This window comes from Plutella xylostella, chromosome 25 (assembly GCF_932276165.1).
Source record: "Plutella xylostella chromosome 25, ilPluXylo3.1, whole genome shotgun sequence".
NCBI classification, from domain to species: Eukaryota; Metazoa; Arthropoda; class Insecta; order Lepidoptera; family Plutellidae; genus Plutella; species Plutella xylostella.
The window spans coordinates 7,160,540-7,179,201 of NC_064005.1; the positions used below are offsets into that span (position 1 = coordinate 7,160,540).

Here is an 18,662-nt window from a genome sequence, read left to right on the forward strand (position 1 = left end):
TTTTGTAAGAAACAAAATTATGTCCAAATTGCCAATCAACCAATTCTGTAAACTACAAAAAAATTGCCCGTAGCAAATCTTTTGGAAAGTAGGTAGGTAAGAAGTATAGCAAGAGAATAAACAATGTTGCCAAAAAAAATATCACAATCAAAATCAATCAAAGACATAAAGACACTATTTTGATCCCTATTTGTATAGATAGCAGTAGAGCTTTATCTAGACCCAATAAATAACATGTTATTTATACAAACCATGTTTCGTAAAAGTTACTTTCAAAACATTCGCCGCAGAACACACTGCGTCTTTTTTCATTAAAAACAAAACATGGAAAGCTTTTGTCAATAAACCTATATTCTTTTTTTTAGTCCTCAAACTATGAAAACTATCGGTATGATTCGGCTATCGGACACATCAGTAAGAACACATGCAAACAAGCTGCCCAGTGATACCGGCAAACTAAATAGACCAAGTATGGTACAGTCGCGTGCTCAAATAAAATAAACTAACCAACGTAAAAAAATCCACGACTTTCTACACTAAAAGTAGTAACTATAACTTTTGAACGGCATAGCTGATTGTTATAAAATATAGCTAAGAACACTCGAAGTAAAATTAACTAGACACGATAAAGTAATAACACTCCTCTTTTTCGTCGGGGGTAACAAAATATAATATTTTTAGTTTCTTTGGAATATATTACTATAGAATTCGTTATGGTTTCGATATTTGAATAATAAGTACCTACAGGTCCATCAGCCTAAAAGCCATCTCGATAAACGTAATTTTTATTTAGATATATTACGACTTTAACACGCTTCAAAATCCTTTTCGCCACAACAGTACCTGTTGAACATCATCTTTTTTATTTCTCCGGCCCGAATCGAAAACGTTCGAATACTAAAAATCGAATAAATCAAAAATAACTGATCTCACACAAAAGTCCATTCACAATTAAAACCAGTTTTTTTATTATGATTTTCTAAAAACCCGCAGCATCCGCGCTTTTGGATTCATCTTTTGTGAGCTTTTATGGTGAAAAGACAAAGTACGATTTTGATAACCGGTTTCTTTTTGTATTTTTAAAACGCGTATTTAGGTCAGCAACGGCCAGTAGCTGGGATTCTGAACAGTCCTCCTTGGTCTGTGAGTCGGGATACTCGGGATAAACTGTGATGTTCGATTTAAAAAGTTATGTTAATTAGTTTTCTTTTTGGAGCCGCGAGGAAAATGTAAGTGAGAAATCTTTAGGTCAGCCTTTACGATTGTCTTACCTTTTTGGACTAAAAAAATAATTAATCTGTCTATCAAACGTGTTAAGCTTTGAAATTAAAAAATAAGATAAACTCCATACTTACCTACAGTTAGCGACAGAATTCAAAAGTACTTATATTGTAATTGGTCCGTTCACATACTTTAATTAAGGTAAGGTAATGTTATTCAAAAACGTTATTTAATAACTACTGCTATTCAAAAACGCGTCCAATGGTATTTCTTTTGTTTCTTTAGTAAATATTTATGTACACTATACATAGATAAATTCCCATTTATGTCCTAAGTATATAGTATAGGGGTAGATCAGAGACTACCATATGGATCCCCAGTTGTGTACCGTTCTTCACAAACTTTTCAATTTCTTCAACACTCTGAATTCGGTTTACTTCTATTACAAGAACGCTAAATTTAACGACTTTAATGAAACTTTTTTAATATATTATTACCATAACTATTATACTTTTTGTATAATTACTAAGTACCGTGATCTTGAAGGTTCCTGTGCCATTATACTTAGCACTCATTAGTTATTCATGGATGCAATAGTTACTTGCAAATGTTGAGTAATGTCCGTTAAATTTACTTTCACACACTAAGGATTGATACGAATTTAGTACAAAGACTTATTTAACTTTTCAGATTATTTATTTTATTTTACATACCTACGTGAACTATGAAGTAAAAGGTTTCCATAGTGCATTCACACACTCAAAAATACATTATTCTTACATAATCATTGGCATCGCAGGGGAAGCCGCTAAGTTGGTTCTAAGCAAAACACACATATTTTTCTTATTATTTTCGCGTTAATTTTTTTCTTTTACAACACACTTGCTGTTCCCGCGAGCTTTGCTTCACCTTAAAAAGTTTTCCCGTGGGAATTCCGCCAGAAAAAATATAGCCTATGTGTTAATCCGGAGTGTCAGCTAACTCCATACCAAATTTCATTAAAATCTGTTCAGCCGTTTTGACGTGAAGAAGTAACAAACATACACACTCACATACAAAAGTTTCGCACACACACATTTATATTATTCGTAAGATAAGTGGGATACTCATGCATAAAACAAAACCGCTACATATCATATAGGAATTCACAAAAAACAAGAAGTTGTTAAAAATTGCCATTTCCAAATCCCAATATTGCACATAAAGCGACGTTCGAGTATCGATTTAAGGGCCCCCTTTCTCGTATTATTATTTTTTTACATAACAAAGAAGAAATGTTTTAAGGAGGAGTTTCGCAAGGGCCCGCGCCCCCTCGTCGCGGCCCTGTGTGTGTGTGTGTGTGTGTGTGTGTGTGTGTATGTATGTGCGCGCGTGTGTGTGTGTGAGTGAAGCAAGACTATCGGAGACGATCGGGGGGCCTATTTGCAGAATGCTTGACGGGTTTTGATATATTTTTTTAAGATTTATGTTGAAGTTAAATACGTAAAGTTGGTTATTTAGGGGAAAAAATATATCGATTTAATACATAATTACTAAATCCTATATTAGTTTGAAATGTTTAGTACTTAGTTAACTATATTTCTCTAGAAACATAAATAGTTTAATATTTTTCAAGAAATAAATAAATTTTTCATTAAATATCAGTTATTAAATAAAAAATTACTGAACCCTTACTTCGAAATTTAGTAGCGCAGTCTGAAGGATAAATTATTTTATTTCAATGAATACTTGGAAAGCATAAAAACAGATTGAACCCAAAGGTACTAAGTACCTACTCCATTTTAACTTTTATACATCATCAATTTTGAAATCAATTGCTGGCATTAAATTTTGATTCGATCAAAAATCCACAACTATTTATCAATTTTAAAAAAATTACTTACCTAATTTTATACCAACAAATTAAATATTTCTCCAATATGGCCACTCTTTTTGCCAAGTATTAATTATAAACAAATTTTACGGGTTTTCTAAAAGTTCCTGTAAAAAATTACCTGAAACAAAAGAGCTATTTGAATAACTTTCTAACCTAACCTATATTTACCTACTGCAAAACGATCAAAACATTTCCAACGCACTATAAGAAGCAGTAGGGGCCAAAGAAAGCGTCTCTTGGCTTCTCCCCGCACGCACACATCGACAGAACGCATTAAAAAATTCACTCACTCACACACTCACAGTGCCAGGCTGAATATCAATACATTCATTAGAAGCATTTCTTTGATTCAGCCCACAGCGCCCACAGTGCACCTAATTGCACGTCTAGAACCAAAGATTGAACCCTGACAAGAGAAACACGGAACAAAAAACGGCAGTCACGTGGTGTTTGGATGTTTGCTTGTGTTTGTTTTTGTGTTTCAAGTTCAAGATTTGAGGAGTTTTCCTGGATAAATCAATTGCATAAAAAATATATGTTTTACTTCAAGTTACTTATTAATAAATAAAGCCCTGAGATTTTAAGTTATTTACTGCATGTTAAAAATTTATTCATTATACATGATTTCAAAAAATATATACTTAGGTACACACTACACTACCTAATAGTATGCAATAAATAAATGCATAGCATACTTGGTATACTTTTTATTGGAGAAATACAGAGTTACATACATGACATAATTTAAGGCATAACAGATTTCCGTCATTAAACCTAAAATCAAAATTATAAGACCACCTTTACCCACTCCATATCTTACGATCACCAGCGCCCTCATACCAAGCGTCTAAATTTCAATCTTGACTTTTTTTTCTCCTCGGCAAAGGGTCCAAATGGATGCAGAAGGGAGATTCGTTTGATGTAGCGCGCGTCTTAAGGCCGGAGCAAGGGGGTGTATGAAAGCTTGCTTGGGGGACGGTTTCGCACTTTTGTGTATGAATTTTCGGTACACCCCGCGGCAATTGTATTGATTTCAGAAAAAATATATACTAATGTACAGTTGCTTTGCATGTTTTTTTGTGATATTTCTGGAATAGTTACTGTTAAAAAGTCAGAGGTACTTTTTGCAAATTCTAAAATCATATTTTTTAAGCATCACATCAAATTTACGTTTCAAAATTAAAATGTGTTGAAATATCAAGAGTTGCTGAATGATATCCAAGAAAAATGTAGCTACTTAGTGGGTTTACTACAGATGTGCTACTTTAAACTAGAAAATATGGGAAAGTTAAAAAATATAAAATTTACAGTTCTTAAAATTTATGTTTGTATCTTATATATAAAAAAACTATATATTCCCTGACAATGTCAATAGCCTTTCTTGATTTTGTAAAATGTGATGAACTCTAACTATGTATCTAAATCAAAGGCATAAAATATATACCTACCTAGCTGTATGTAAATAAATCAATAAACTTTGCGATTTGTACTCAATAAAAATAACAAATCTCCATTTATAAACATGAACATGTCATCGACCATCGCATTTACATAACTTTACTACGATAATAATTCAAACAGTTAGCAACGCTTCAGCCCTATCCAACAAGGTATATGTATGTGAGTTCTACCCTCATAAGCAAAATGTATGAGCCTATTTGTGTACGATCGGTTAAGTTATTAGAAATTGATAGACGTCTGTGGATCGGAATTTGGGGGAGATTGTAATAAGTTTGTCGGTTTTCTATACGAGATCTTAGCAGTTATGAATTAGGGCGGAGTGGTCAGGGTCAGATGTGTTGATGTTGAACCGATACATTCCGAATTCACGTATCTAAATGGATGATTTAGAACGGCAAGAAATACACACAAAAAAACCTTTTTGTAAATATTATTAAATTAATATAATAAAGTTCTTAACACTATTAATATTCTTCATTTGAGACCTGCGTTTTTCTTAGACAGTTTCAGAAAACACGTAAAAAATTAAATATTTAGCAATTTTTTTATTTTAAATCAGTAAACCGTGACTTATTTTTGAAAACGATAAAACTTTTGGAATAGCTCCATGGCCATAATACCTATTATTAGTTGACAAAAATCACTTCAAGGTTTTATTGTACATCATTTCAAATATCATGTCCTCTACAAGAAGAAGTTTTTTTAGTAGCTTTAAGATAACATTATAATCACAGTATTTTCCAGAACACAACAGGTATAACATAACCCCCTCACGGCTTCGGTAAACAACACGGTAGCGATACAATATGGACAACATCTCAACTGGACTCTGCTCATCGGAGCAAAAACTGATACAGATCCTTTCAGTAGCAGACACGGCGGTGGCCGGTAATACATTCAATTACCTTACAATATGTATGTACTGTACATGTCATCTACATTGTGAAAATGATTTATGTACTTAATCTAAAGATAAGAAAAGAAATGTTTGCAATTTTGGACAGATTTTGATATGAAATTTATAGTTGCAGACTTACATAATACTAGTCTTATCTAAATAAGTAGTTTTTAATAAACTGCCTTCTTAGTACTAAAATTATGTCATTTATATATTTATTGTAAAAACTTTTTAATATAGTTACTTATCCGTTTTTAATCCAATAAAGTGGCCTGAAATCTAACATTTAATTCAAAAAGTTGATGAAAATCGATTTCTTACCATAAGCAGGTACCCAACTGCCTCTTTCGTACTAAAATTATGTCATTTATTAGCTGTTGCTCACGAACTTCGCCTTAACGGCGTTACTGGGGTGGGGCTAAAGAGGTAATGATTGTTTTCCATTTGGCGGCGCTATTTAGCCGAAGTAATGCCCTTAAATGGATTCCCGTGGATTTTTGAAAACATATAACAATCATTTTATTTCTATTCAAATGTGCACCATATTAGTCTGTGTAGATATTTTTAGTAATAGATCTTAAGCTGTGTGCGGTATCGATGCTCCCTCTAGCTTGACAAAAAACGAACGAATAATAAATCGATGTAAAAAAATTACGATCAAGATGGAGTTTCAGTGCAAATAAACGTCTCGACATATAACATCCCACTTCTACCACTGAGCTTTTATTTTGAATGAGTTCGCTTTTACGACTTTGTGACTTTATTCATTGGTACTATGGTTGATATTAGGTTGAACTTAAAACGGTTTGACAGTACTCGTAAACAAAATGCGGACAGATTTTTGCTTCCTTTTTGTGTGTGACACTTCATCTTAATCGTACATTGTGAATCTAAGATTACCGCAGTAGCGTTCCGAAACTTCGTTTTTCGTAAGCTAGAGTGCTCCCTTGATACCGTTTCTTCCGATTTCGGTTTCCGTTGTAAAAACGGTCGCACGGACTTGTACCACATTTAACGGCTAGACTGCAGTCGTCGAAATATAATAGGCCCGTTTGGACAGCTCCTAAATATATGGGATGACAGCTGGTGTCAAACCTAAATCATGAAAAATCAAAAAAATATGTAACTTGTCGTGATTTAAAAGTTATTTTTATTTTAAGTTATTTTAGTTAGACCGTTAAAGCTGTAATACATAATAAGCCAGATTATTTATCTTTCATCAAGTAAATCAAGAGTAAATAGCAAATTTGTGTAGCTGTCCAAACTAGCCTATTATATTTCGACGACTGTAAGTAAAATTGAGGATAAGCATCGCCTTAACTTAATACCTCCTTAAGAAACATATTCTAGCTCTGTATCGTATATGTTTCTATTGAGGTTGCGAGTAGGAGTGAAGCTAGTCCGTAGGATCAAATTAATCAAATGTTGTTTATTAATTTGACGTAAAATTTTATAATTATTTTTTGATAGTCACAACTACACAAAGGCTCTGTAACTATGGAGAAGAAATAGCGAAAACTCACAAAGGATTCACAAAATTCATGCTAAGATTAAGAAAAAATCTTATATTTGATTAATTCTGGGTCGGATCTTGGTAGTCTGTGAGTAGGAAATTTTGGTTCGATATCTATCTCTTGTTTTGTTAAATAAGTTCCAAATACATTTAAAAACGGAATAAACTACAGTAAAATTTAAATCCCAACGTTGGTGTAATTGGATCCTTTGTTATTTCTAAATTATATGACATTTTCTTTTCAGACTTATGTTATGGGTAATAAATACATATACATTTATATGTATTTATTACTATCCATTTATTTCTGTATTATATTCTTGGATAACCTGACAAAATACAAAAAAAAAACTGGATCCAAAACGTACCTAAAGCATGAACCACTTTTAGGCCAATTTTAGACCGCCAAATATCACTCTTTCTTATACTTATAGTAATTTTTTGGAAACCATTTTTTTTTCTAATAATAAAGTAGTTAACTAGGTACACATAGCTCATAATAGGTCAGTTGTTGTATGTGTTACAAGCGTGCCCCCCGTGCCCCCAAGCGTGCCCCCAGCAGGGATGCGACTGCCTCAGACACGACCAGTTATGTATCGGAAAATGTATTATTAATTTACTTACTTGTTATTAAATTATTCCGTTGCATTTATTTTTAGATTGATATTTACGGGGTTTGTTATTGTTGTGGGTTTGTCTCGGGCATCTTAGGGGTTCCCTGGCTGAATCATTTTGAAAAAAAGTTTACCTTTTTTTTTAGTTTAGTTTTTAGTTTAAAATAATATTTTGAACTCGTTTCTTTTTCTCCAGACTTTTAAGTTTAGAAGTCTAATTCCAATTGTTAAGTTTAAATAGTTAGGTAATTTTCCTTTATCTACTCCAAAAACCAAGCAGCTAGGTACCCTTTATACAAACCTAGGTAACCTACAGTAGTAAAAACCAATAGGCGTCGTCCTCGACCGAATATAAATCTAAGATCTTCCCTCCACTTAAGATCTAATACTAATTTCCTATCTCCAAATCGATGTATCAATCTCGTTACGAATACAGTCTATTCAATATAGCTTGTCCTAAACAAAAGATTAAAATTTATTTTGTTTAAATCGGTTCGGAGTCTGCCTTTTTAGGGTTCCGTAGCCAAAATGGCAAAAACGGAACCCTTATAGTTTCGTCATGTCCGTCTGTCCGTCTGTCCGTCTGTCCGTCTGTCACAGCCGATTTACTCGGAAACTATAAGTATTACAGTGATGAAATTTGATGGGAATATATGTTGTATGAACCGCTACAAAAATATGACACTAAATAGTAAAAAAAAGAATTGGGGGTGGGGCCCCCCATACATGTAACTGAGGGATGAAATTTTTTTTTTCGATGTACATACCCGTGTGGGGTATCAATGGAAAGGTCTTTTAAAATGATATAAAGTTTTCTAAAAAACATTTTTCTTAAAGTGAACGGTTTTTGAGATATCAGCTCTCAAAGTCGTAAAAAGTATGTCCCCCCCCCCTCTATTTTTATAACTACGGGGTATAAAATTCTAAAAAAAATAGAGGTGATGCATGCTAATTAACTCTTTCAACGATTTTTGGTTTGATCAAAGTATCTCTTATAGTTTTTGAGATAGGTTGATTTAACTGTAATATTATATTTGCTGCTACGGAACCCTTTGTGCGCGAGCCCGACTCGCACTTGGCCGGTTTTTTTGTTAGTAATTTTTGCCATTAAGGATTGAATTCTGCAATAATTATAATATTCAGTTAAGTAAATTTATTTAAATAATAATTTCAAAACATAAGAATAATAAAACTTAAAATCCACTCTTACTTAGTCCAAAAAACGTAAATTACTAGATTTTTCTTTAAAATTGTGTGAGACTTTTATGTATGACTAATTTAAAAAAAGAAACAATTAAGTACATAATTAATTAAATTTAAAATAAATGAATTATGAACTAAATTATTTTGAAAAGTAATCTGTATTTCATGAGGACTAGCTACATTGAATATACTATACACGTGTATTTATTTCCACTTTGTATGTATGTACATATATATGTGTGTGTGTTTACAGGAGCGGTAGTTTCCGGCGGATGTGACGTCACGCCGCCGCAGCGCCCCCTCCCGCCCAGTGGTCGCAACTAAACACTCAAGAGTTAAGGTATATAAATACACACACTAGCAATGAAAAAGTTCCAGTGACATATCAAATGTCAATGGCAGATGGAACTTTTTCATTGAAAGTGTGCGTAGCAACCTAATTTGAATTAAGAAGTGGTTAGGCCGGTAACTTTAGTTGCATTATTGCATATTTTTTAACCGCTTAGCCAATAATTGGCAAGGCTAGGTCTAGGCCGTCTAGGTAAGTTTGTAGGCTGTGTGTCTGTCTGTGGTTCGAAGCTCTCATTTTGAGTGAATGTTTTTTATAATGTTCTTATGAGAAATAAAGTACCTTAAACCTTAAGCTCCAACACAGAAAGATGGACCGATGCAAATTTCTCTTGAGAGTTGATTTGATCGCGAGTTTGCGAGTAAGTTTGCTATCACAATTTATTCAATCGTCAGAAATCGAACATCCCATCCCATATACGCACGAATCGAAGCCGGTACCTCCTGAAGGGCTAGCACGGGGCGCATTTCAGACGTAACAGAAGTTTTGCATCGCGCAGCCACAAGAGCGAGCGCGACGGAGAACTTTTGTCACGTCTTAATAGCACCCCGTGCTAGCCCTTCTGGTAGTCAACCACTGCGCCATCAATGCAATACTCACTCCATCCAATTAGTCCGTTCCTAGGAAAGGCTGGCTCATAGAATATCTCGGACATTAAGTAGTTAAACCTTTCTGTCCTTATTCAATCAAGTGGACACGGTCACAGACGGTCATTTTGTAGGGAAACTGGCTCAGGAGAACTATCGTGTAAAGTAATGAATTGCATTACCGACACTCGGCTTAAATTTTGGGTGACTTTTACCAAACGCTAAATATGTATATTTAAAATTGTATTGATATCAAATTTTAAATACTTAGGTACAAAAACAGAGGTTAGACTGTAAACTTGAGATTTGTTTTTAAATCGGTACAGCATTGGAATACCAGTCCAAAGTTGGTATACTTAGTTACGCTTAGCATTACCACTTAGTGTCCGCTACACAATATTATTTTGTTATTCGGTTCTAGCAAAAATTGTAGGTATATTAAAAAAATCCAAATCCGCTCATAACCCATACGAAAGAATTATTATGATATACTAACCCCTATGCTATATTTTAAATTTAAAAAACGTTTAACAAATGACTTCTATACACACGAGTAATGTCTTACTATACCTCAGTCAAAAAGCTGACATTCGTATATCACAACGTCAATTCTATGAATTTGGGGGTTACCTTCTGGAATACGAAGCCCGGCACCCGCAATGAAATTCGGTAGTAGGGTCATCTAGGGGTTGATTGAAAAGACTGTCCAATGCACTGGTCGTGTAATGTAAATGAGGTTCTGTCTCCACGGAACAGAGCTGGAGAAAGAGATGTCTTATAGGAATAGGGAATGGAGAAGAGTAGAGGTTTTTAATAATTAAGGGTTAGTAACAGGTATGAAGTCTTCTAAATAAAGCTCGATTCTATTATAATAAATTCTTTATAACACAACAAATTTACGTGTACATAGGCTAACTTAATACTAATAGCATTTTCTACCATTTAACCTTTGGTGTTCTATCTTATTATCATGCGGATATTATAAAAAGCAAACATCTTACACAAGATTTATCGCGTTGTAGGTATCGAAATTTTGTAAGTAAGGAAAAATATTCCTATCGTCGACTCTACCCTATTCACGTAACTCTTTGTCTGTCTAAAGTAATTATAACCACAACGTTGACAGAGTGGTCGGACCACGTGACCACCCCTTTTACCAACCACCTTCGAAGAAAGGTGTTGTGGTGTTTGTCGGTCTGTTTTTTAGCAACGAAACGGTTGGATTGATATGGGTTTAAGTTTTATTATAAACATTATAAAGTATTTTTAACTAAGTTTTGTGATAATAAGAACAGCCGTTCTAAGATCTCTATGTAGAGAACAATAATTACGTACTTCATTTTGCTATTTTTAAAATGTAATCTCATCATTATAATGATAAGCAGACATGATCTATGGCAGGTACCATTGAATTTAACAACTCTACATATAAAACCTTACCTATTATCATGTAAACATCGCATCTCCACACATCAGAAAGTAATATATTAAATCCGATGAATCAAATTAATACTTTCCTCACTAGGGTGAGCCTAACCCCAAGTTGTCAAATCATGCAATGAAACGAAAGCTGAATTGCAATAAATAAATTCGCGAGTCCCGATACGGTGGTACCGGCACTAGCGACCCCCGGAAACGCTCCCCTTCGATTTTCAAATAAAATAAAAGAATAAAAATGGCCGCCTTACCCCCGCGTCTTGTTTTTATCTCTTCCTTATGTAAATGACGGTGAATTATTGAAGATTTAATGAGTTTGAAGAACTTTTCCGACGACCTCGGCGTCGAATGCGGCTCGAGGCGTTCGTTACGACTGTTCTTTCAATTCTTTGTTTGAAAAAAAATAAAAGATGCTCAGAATAAGTATTGACAGGAGGATAGTTTAAAAAGATGGCTGCAAACAAAAAAGGCCAGCGCGTTAGAGATAAAGCAACAGTATTTTCCACGAGTTGAGTACGTTTGTTGAGTTGTTTTGTACCTACAATACAATAAACATTATACCTATTATAATTAATCTACAAATTCTCACAACTGTTAGGAGGTTAACTAATCATACATAATTCCAAGTCGTACCTTTAGAATGAAGAGGTTGAAGGAAGTTCTTAATATATTCAACGAGCAAGTGTTCACCGGAAACGGAACCAGCCATTGTGACGACACCGGAAGTAGCGAAGACTTCTCCTCTACGTAATAAATTTGGCGGGTAAATTTTGGCAACCTCGAGGCTTGAGATAATAATCTCAAGAATATCGGAATTTATTAGAAGATGATAATTTAGAATGTTTTTGTTTCACTAGTCACAGTTTTATACTACTATTGATAGATATTATCTGCAACCAGCAATGGATAATTACTTAATTAATTTTTATGCAAAACAACATTATAGTATATGTATTTGAATATACACGAGATTATACCTAGGTCCACTGTAGTACCTAGCGTGATCAAACTTACAACTGAAACTTACAAGTTAAGTAGCAACAGCAACAAATCAATTGAGTAATTATTGACAAGTTACGACCGACAATCGGCTTTCAGACAGACAGTGCTTACAATTAGAACTGCTCCTTAACTTAACAGCAACTATTCCAAAGTGCTGTCGGTGTAAACTTCCCGGTGATTTAAGCAGAATCCGTCTGTTCGTTGGTCCACTCCCGTTTTGACTTTTATTTAGATTTTTGTTAATTCAAATTCAAATTCAGTGTTAAAATAATAAACAAGCGATCATTATGGACCCGGGAGGGCACATAAATTTCATATTAGGAGAAGGGAGGAGGAGGACTTAGCATTTATTTAGTTAATTCCACTCACGGGAGTCACGAGCTATGAAAAAGTTCCAGTAACAATAGCACCTAATTACTCATAAACGGAAAAATCTAGCTTAATGATGCCGTCTGCAGTAAAGTACATTTGATAGCGCATTCAGAACGCTATCAACTATAAACGTAAATATTTTGATAAAATTCTAATAACTGTCAAAAAAGATTCATTTGTGGTCAACTTTGTAGGATGAACTTTTTAATTGCTCGTTCGTGTGACATAGAACAACGCGAACTCAGTTGTCTCGTGAGTGTACATTACAGATAACATCACTATTTTCAACTAAAATTCGTATGTTCCTGACTTGATGCTAAAGGTAAAGGGAGCAGACCTCCAAGTAGCCAGTTGTTTATTGAGAAACAAATAGGTACAATAATACCAATTGTGTAGCGAAGGACAAAGTTGCTCCAACTATTGTAGATATTCGATAAATCGCGCAACGAAACTTGCTAACACCGGACTTACGGTCCAAGAAAGTATCCAACTAGCTCTGTCCAGTGCACTAGAGAGGGGACAACCCGGTGGTCAGTCTATCGATGATGCAGATTAGGGTGTCCACACGTTCGGTGACCGACTTTTTGTAGAGGTAAATACACTCACGAGTAATGAAAAAGTTCTAGCGACATAATTTTATGTCGATGGCAGGTGGAACTTATTTATTGGTCGTGAGTTTAGAACATAAGTACCTACTGTTTGCAATAGTGAAATGCAAACATCCTGCAAAAAGTCGATCGGAAATAGTATGTATATGTATAGAAAAAAAACAGTCGTGTCGCACCACAAAAAGTCGGTCGTGGGCTCCCTTATCGCGATGCTATCTTCACTTCTTGTGTTCACTACTTCACTGTCATGTTGGTAACCAGCATAGCCTGCCAATCGTGGACATAATACTCTATGCGATAAACCTGGCCACTAAAAGCGATAAAGATGAAGATTCTTAAACTTTTGTTGCTAAGTAGTAACGCTTATCCGTACTATTCAAGGTTTTTACCTTGATGTTATGGTAACTATCGACAGTGAAACCTACTACCCTGCCCTTCACTAGTTCTGTAGTTTTGTTCCAAGTTGAAGCGTTTAAGCTGAGACCGTAGCTTACTTATTACCTGAGACGGCACAACTTGATCCAACAATACTCACCCTTGCACGAAGGGGGAGTAACTGAAAATTTGCCAATCCGTTGTCCTACTAATCTCATTTCTTTTCAATCTAGTCATGTATCCCAAAACTCTATGATGCATTAAAATCTATTATTGATACCGTCATCTACACAGAACTTGGATGAATACAAATTCATAATTTATTACTTACATACTTACTTATTTCGATCTGGCGTTACGAATCCTAATCCTAACTATATAATATTATAAATGCGAAAGTAACTGTGTCTGTCTGTCTGTCTGTCTGTCTGTTACTCTTTCACGCCAAAACTACTGAACGGATTTGAATGAAATTTGGTATACATACGGTCTAAACCCTGGGAAAGAACATAGGCTACTTTTTATCCCGGAATCCCGGCGAAGCGAAGCGCGCGGGAACAGCTAGTATAATAAAAGATCTATCTTCTTTTAGATGGTTTTCATACGCTGCATGTTGCGTGCATGTGTAGCATGAAAGCCCGTAGATATAATATATGTTTTCTGTTTGACTCTACGCAAACGAAGCGACTTGCTAGCAACGTTCGGACACGCATTCACGCAACACGCAGCGTGATGCGTGCTAATGTGGGAACCGCTTCAGGTACCTACTTATAGCTTAGAGCATGTACTAGTGAACCTAGGTACCTAGCATAGAATAACGAGACTAGCACTTGTACTTGTTATTCTATGGTACAGTAAGGTGCAGATAAACCTGACCCCCCTCAGAAGCATTGTTAGTATGAGAGGGGGGTCAGGTTTCTTTGCACCTGACCGTACCTAGTAACAATTCTGTCCCACTTCACGGCTAGACGTCTATAGGTTAGGTCTAAGTTGGTGAAAGGGGAGATATTCACCCTCTCACAGGACATTTATTAATAACTCAAATAGAAATACGACGTAACTCTACATCTCTCATACTGTATAGGTGTAGGTACAATGCTAAGGCATAGTTTAAAATGAGAATGACCTAATGTACGGTGGCCTGCGCCTAATAGTATACAGGCGGAGTTTTTAAAATAGCGATCCCTGATGATGAAGGGACCAGCTACATTTGTTATAAATCCGGGGAAGTTTTGTGTGTGATGTGAAAGAAAGAAAGAAAGAAAGAAAATAATCTTTATTGCCACAGACGAAGTTTTACACTTTAAAGATGTACTTAAACCTTACCTTACAATTTAACATAATCTAATTCTTTTAATAGAGTAACACCTTAATAACTGTTTGTTAATAAATATTTTATATAGGTACAATTACCTTATTGACGACCGAATGGCGTAGTGGTTAGTGACCCTAACTACTGAGCCGAAGGTCCCGGGTTCGATTCCCGGCTGGGGCAGATATTTGTTTAAACACAGATATTTGTTCTCGGGTCTTGGGTGTTGATATTTATATTTAGTATCTATCTATCTATGTATTTGTGTAGATATATCAGCTGTCCGACACCCATAACACAGGTTCTACCTAGCTTGGGGTCGGATGGCCGTGTGTGAGATGTCCCCACATATTATTATTATTATTATTATTAGTAAACCTATATATATATACATATATATATATATATATATATATATATATATATTAGATATAGTATTAGTGTATGTAGTGATATAGTATTAGTATGTGTGTAGCAGTGGTGTTTATGTGGATGTGCTTGAGCAGCATGTGAGCTTGAGATCACTATTTTAAAAACTCCGCCTGTATACTTTTAGGCGCAGGCCACCGTACGTAGAAAACCGTTTTTTTATCTATGCTTAGAGGTACATTGTATTTTAGTGAAATTGTGTCTAACGTTTAACTATTTTTATTCATTCAATACTTTTTACCAAGCACATTTGTATTAAAAAACAAAGTCATTGAATTAAAGCTTGTATAAATTTGTAAATTACTCCACTATTATAAAAAAAAACAGTTACTTCTCTATTGTTTTACCCCTTCCACAAGCCAGTGCTTACAAGGGCCTATACTGTGCCGAAGTATTAATAACCTAAGATATTCGCAACTTCCTCTAGCCTACCTAGATACCACCAATTTACCAAATGGCTAGTAAATTTATTTATATACCTACTCACTCACCAAATAAAATAAAAACGAAAGTACACAGTAGAGTTTCGTAAGGGATGGGTAAATTAATATTTGTTTTTTAAACAAAAATGTATTTTGACTATTAGGTTAAAGATGTGCCGAAAATCGGATACTATAGAAATGAACTATAGACGGAAGGCACCCAGAATGCTCCTTTAGTCGTTCACCCATTACACTCCATCTTAGACTAATTTTATTAATGAAACTTCTCCCTTCAATATTGATAAATGAGCGGCAACTTGACCGTTTGTACATAAATATAGACACGTATATAATATCTGACTACCGTCTGCGGGCCTCATAGATTTCTAATCAAAGATGCGGGCTACTTGAGTCTTGGAAAATGCGTTGGGGGATGCCCCTTGGTGTAGGGTTGTCAACTATATATCATCGTGAAGTTAAATAATCGAAAATTTTATTTGAACCAATGTTGTAGAGCAATGCTACGGAAAACATAATGTAAGTTCATCGTTCTTAAATAACATCAATGCATATACTTACTTATTTTTTAACAGTTTTTGTGTTACGTGTAAAAGTAAAATCACAAACACCAAAATACTCTGATTCTCTGTTGTTATTTCACTTTTACAGTCAAACTATAAAGTCCTGACAAAAAAGAGTGCGATTTTGCTAAGACTTTTTAAATTTTTATCATTGTCAGTTATTAACACGTTCACGGACAATTGATGGTTGGAAAATATTTTGATATGACACCTAAAAATCCCATACATTTTATCGTTCCGCCTTGAAACGTATTGCCGTATCTCAACATATTTTATTTACGTAATGTGACAGTTACGGCCATAGACGGTATCGTCTACAAGCGGTCCGCCACATCATGCATATCCAACAATGCGTATAATGACATCTACGGCTACAGGCGGCAGCCGCCAGTTTTTTTCAAGGACTGTTTCATTTTCAAATAGGTTTGGACGTTTTTCAGATACAAAGTTCCACTTTTAGCATGCTATTTACAATAAATAAAGCTGATATAGTAAGATTAAACAAAGGGGTTCATCGACAAAAGCTAAAATTTTCTAGTTCCTCATTACAGTTATATCTTCGCTTTTCTTTGTTCCATTTAAGTAATTATAGTATTTGAATCGAATAGGTAGGTATCCTATATGCAAAACAGTATAATATTTATCGATTTATTATTAATTTACCTCGTAATTTGCCACAAAAATTACCAGACTAACACCTGTTCTACACAACATTTCCGCGACGCGCGCGCCGTGACACTAAACTTCTGGAAGGTTATTTTTATTTGTAACGGTTACGGCGACAGGCGGTATGTCACTATAAAGTTCACTTATGTGTGTGCAAAATAAACCCCGATAAGTTCTTTGTTATGACACCTAGAAACAAATGAATTAGCACAATACGACACTAAATCATGCATCTCCTGTTAAGAATACGGAAATGAAACGGCTGTTGACGGTTCGTCCGTTTCAATCAATAGAAGTTGGACGGCCACAGGCGCGTAGTCATATTACAAGGATACTTAATTACGGCCCTCGACGGATTGTCCGTGAACGTGTTAACTTACTTTTATATGTAAAAGCATTTTAAAAATTAAATACCGATTGATTACGGCTTTTTATTGGATTTGTCCTTTAATAAATATAACAGATCGATTAAATGCGATCTTTAACAATTAGTTAATATCCACTTCCGTTTTCAGGACTTTATAGTTGGAATGTATAATCTGTGAAAAAAAATTATATGCTCTTTCAGTCACTAGCAATTTTTCGAACATCGTAAAACGAAATTAGTTTAGATTAACCTAAGTCGCGTTCGTTACCCCATTTCGGCTCACTATAATTTTCCGTGAATTATTGGCTTTAAATGTATACATATTTGGCAGCCCTATATCCAAGGAGTTTGCTGCGATGCGGTCAGGCCGAGTGCCCCCACTAATGTACCGTCTCAAAGACATCTCAGTTGTCGTATAGCTATTATAATGTAACCTATAGGTAGCTATTGAGTATTTAGCTTTAAACTTTGACTAACTAGAAGTAACCAAATAACTTAATCTCCCGGATGGAATGCTAACGCAGTTTAGTAACAAAATATAGATAGATAGAATATTCTTTATTTGTACACACACACATAAAAGAAACTTACATAACTTAAATACTATAAACTATGTACAAAAGATATAAGAACACGACACTTGTGAAAAAAACACCCATTCAAATGTAAATTTTTCACTTTCATTAAACATTTAAAACTTTATTTCAGAGAACGAAGCTGGCTCCCAGAAAGAAAATGGCGAGAACTCTAAGAAGCAAGAGGACAACTAAACACCCTCCTTAATAGTCCGTGTACCTACCTATGTAAATTAATATTGTAAAAATAATAATATATAAGCAGTTAACACCATGAAATTACGTAAATCTATAAATATGTACTATGACATTATGAATTTAACAAAGTGCCTTTTAATTAATAAATTATTCCCAGTACTTATCTAGGTTCAAAATTAGTCCATATTAGTTTCATTCTAATTTAGTTTACATATTCTTATTAGGATAAATAAGATGTAGTTAGAAGAACCTATGTCCTTAATAAAACTTTTTAAAATAATATATTTAATTGTTTATTATCAAAAATCCCTATATTCCTATGTTAGTTACGTCATGACCTATAAAGTCTGTTCCATGGAACAAGTACGGGTTTTGCTATTTATGAAAACGAAAAAAGTTTACGTTTTCTCCTGTCATCTGCATACATTATCTGTCAAAAGTTTCATGATAGTTTCCATTAGAGGCGCCACTTCGTATGTGAGAAAACGTAAACTTTTATAGTTTTCGACAAACTATCAAACTTATACTAGACCTGCAGGAACTAAACTCGCTACAGCGCCGCTACAGTAGGGTACATAAGTTGTCTGATGACAAGC

General features: G+C 34.6%; 1 long non-coding RNA gene across 1 annotated transcript; it reads left to right on the plus strand.

The window, feature by feature from the left end:
- Positions 1-749: 749 nt before the first annotated feature.
- LOC105392940 lies at positions 750-18,350 on the plus strand. The gene is made up of 3 exons (XR_960995.3): positions 750-1,229; positions 9,040-9,126; positions 18,002-18,350. It is a non-coding gene; the product is annotated as an uncharacterized LOC105392940 (long non-coding RNA).
- Positions 18,351-18,662: the final 312 nt, after the last annotated feature.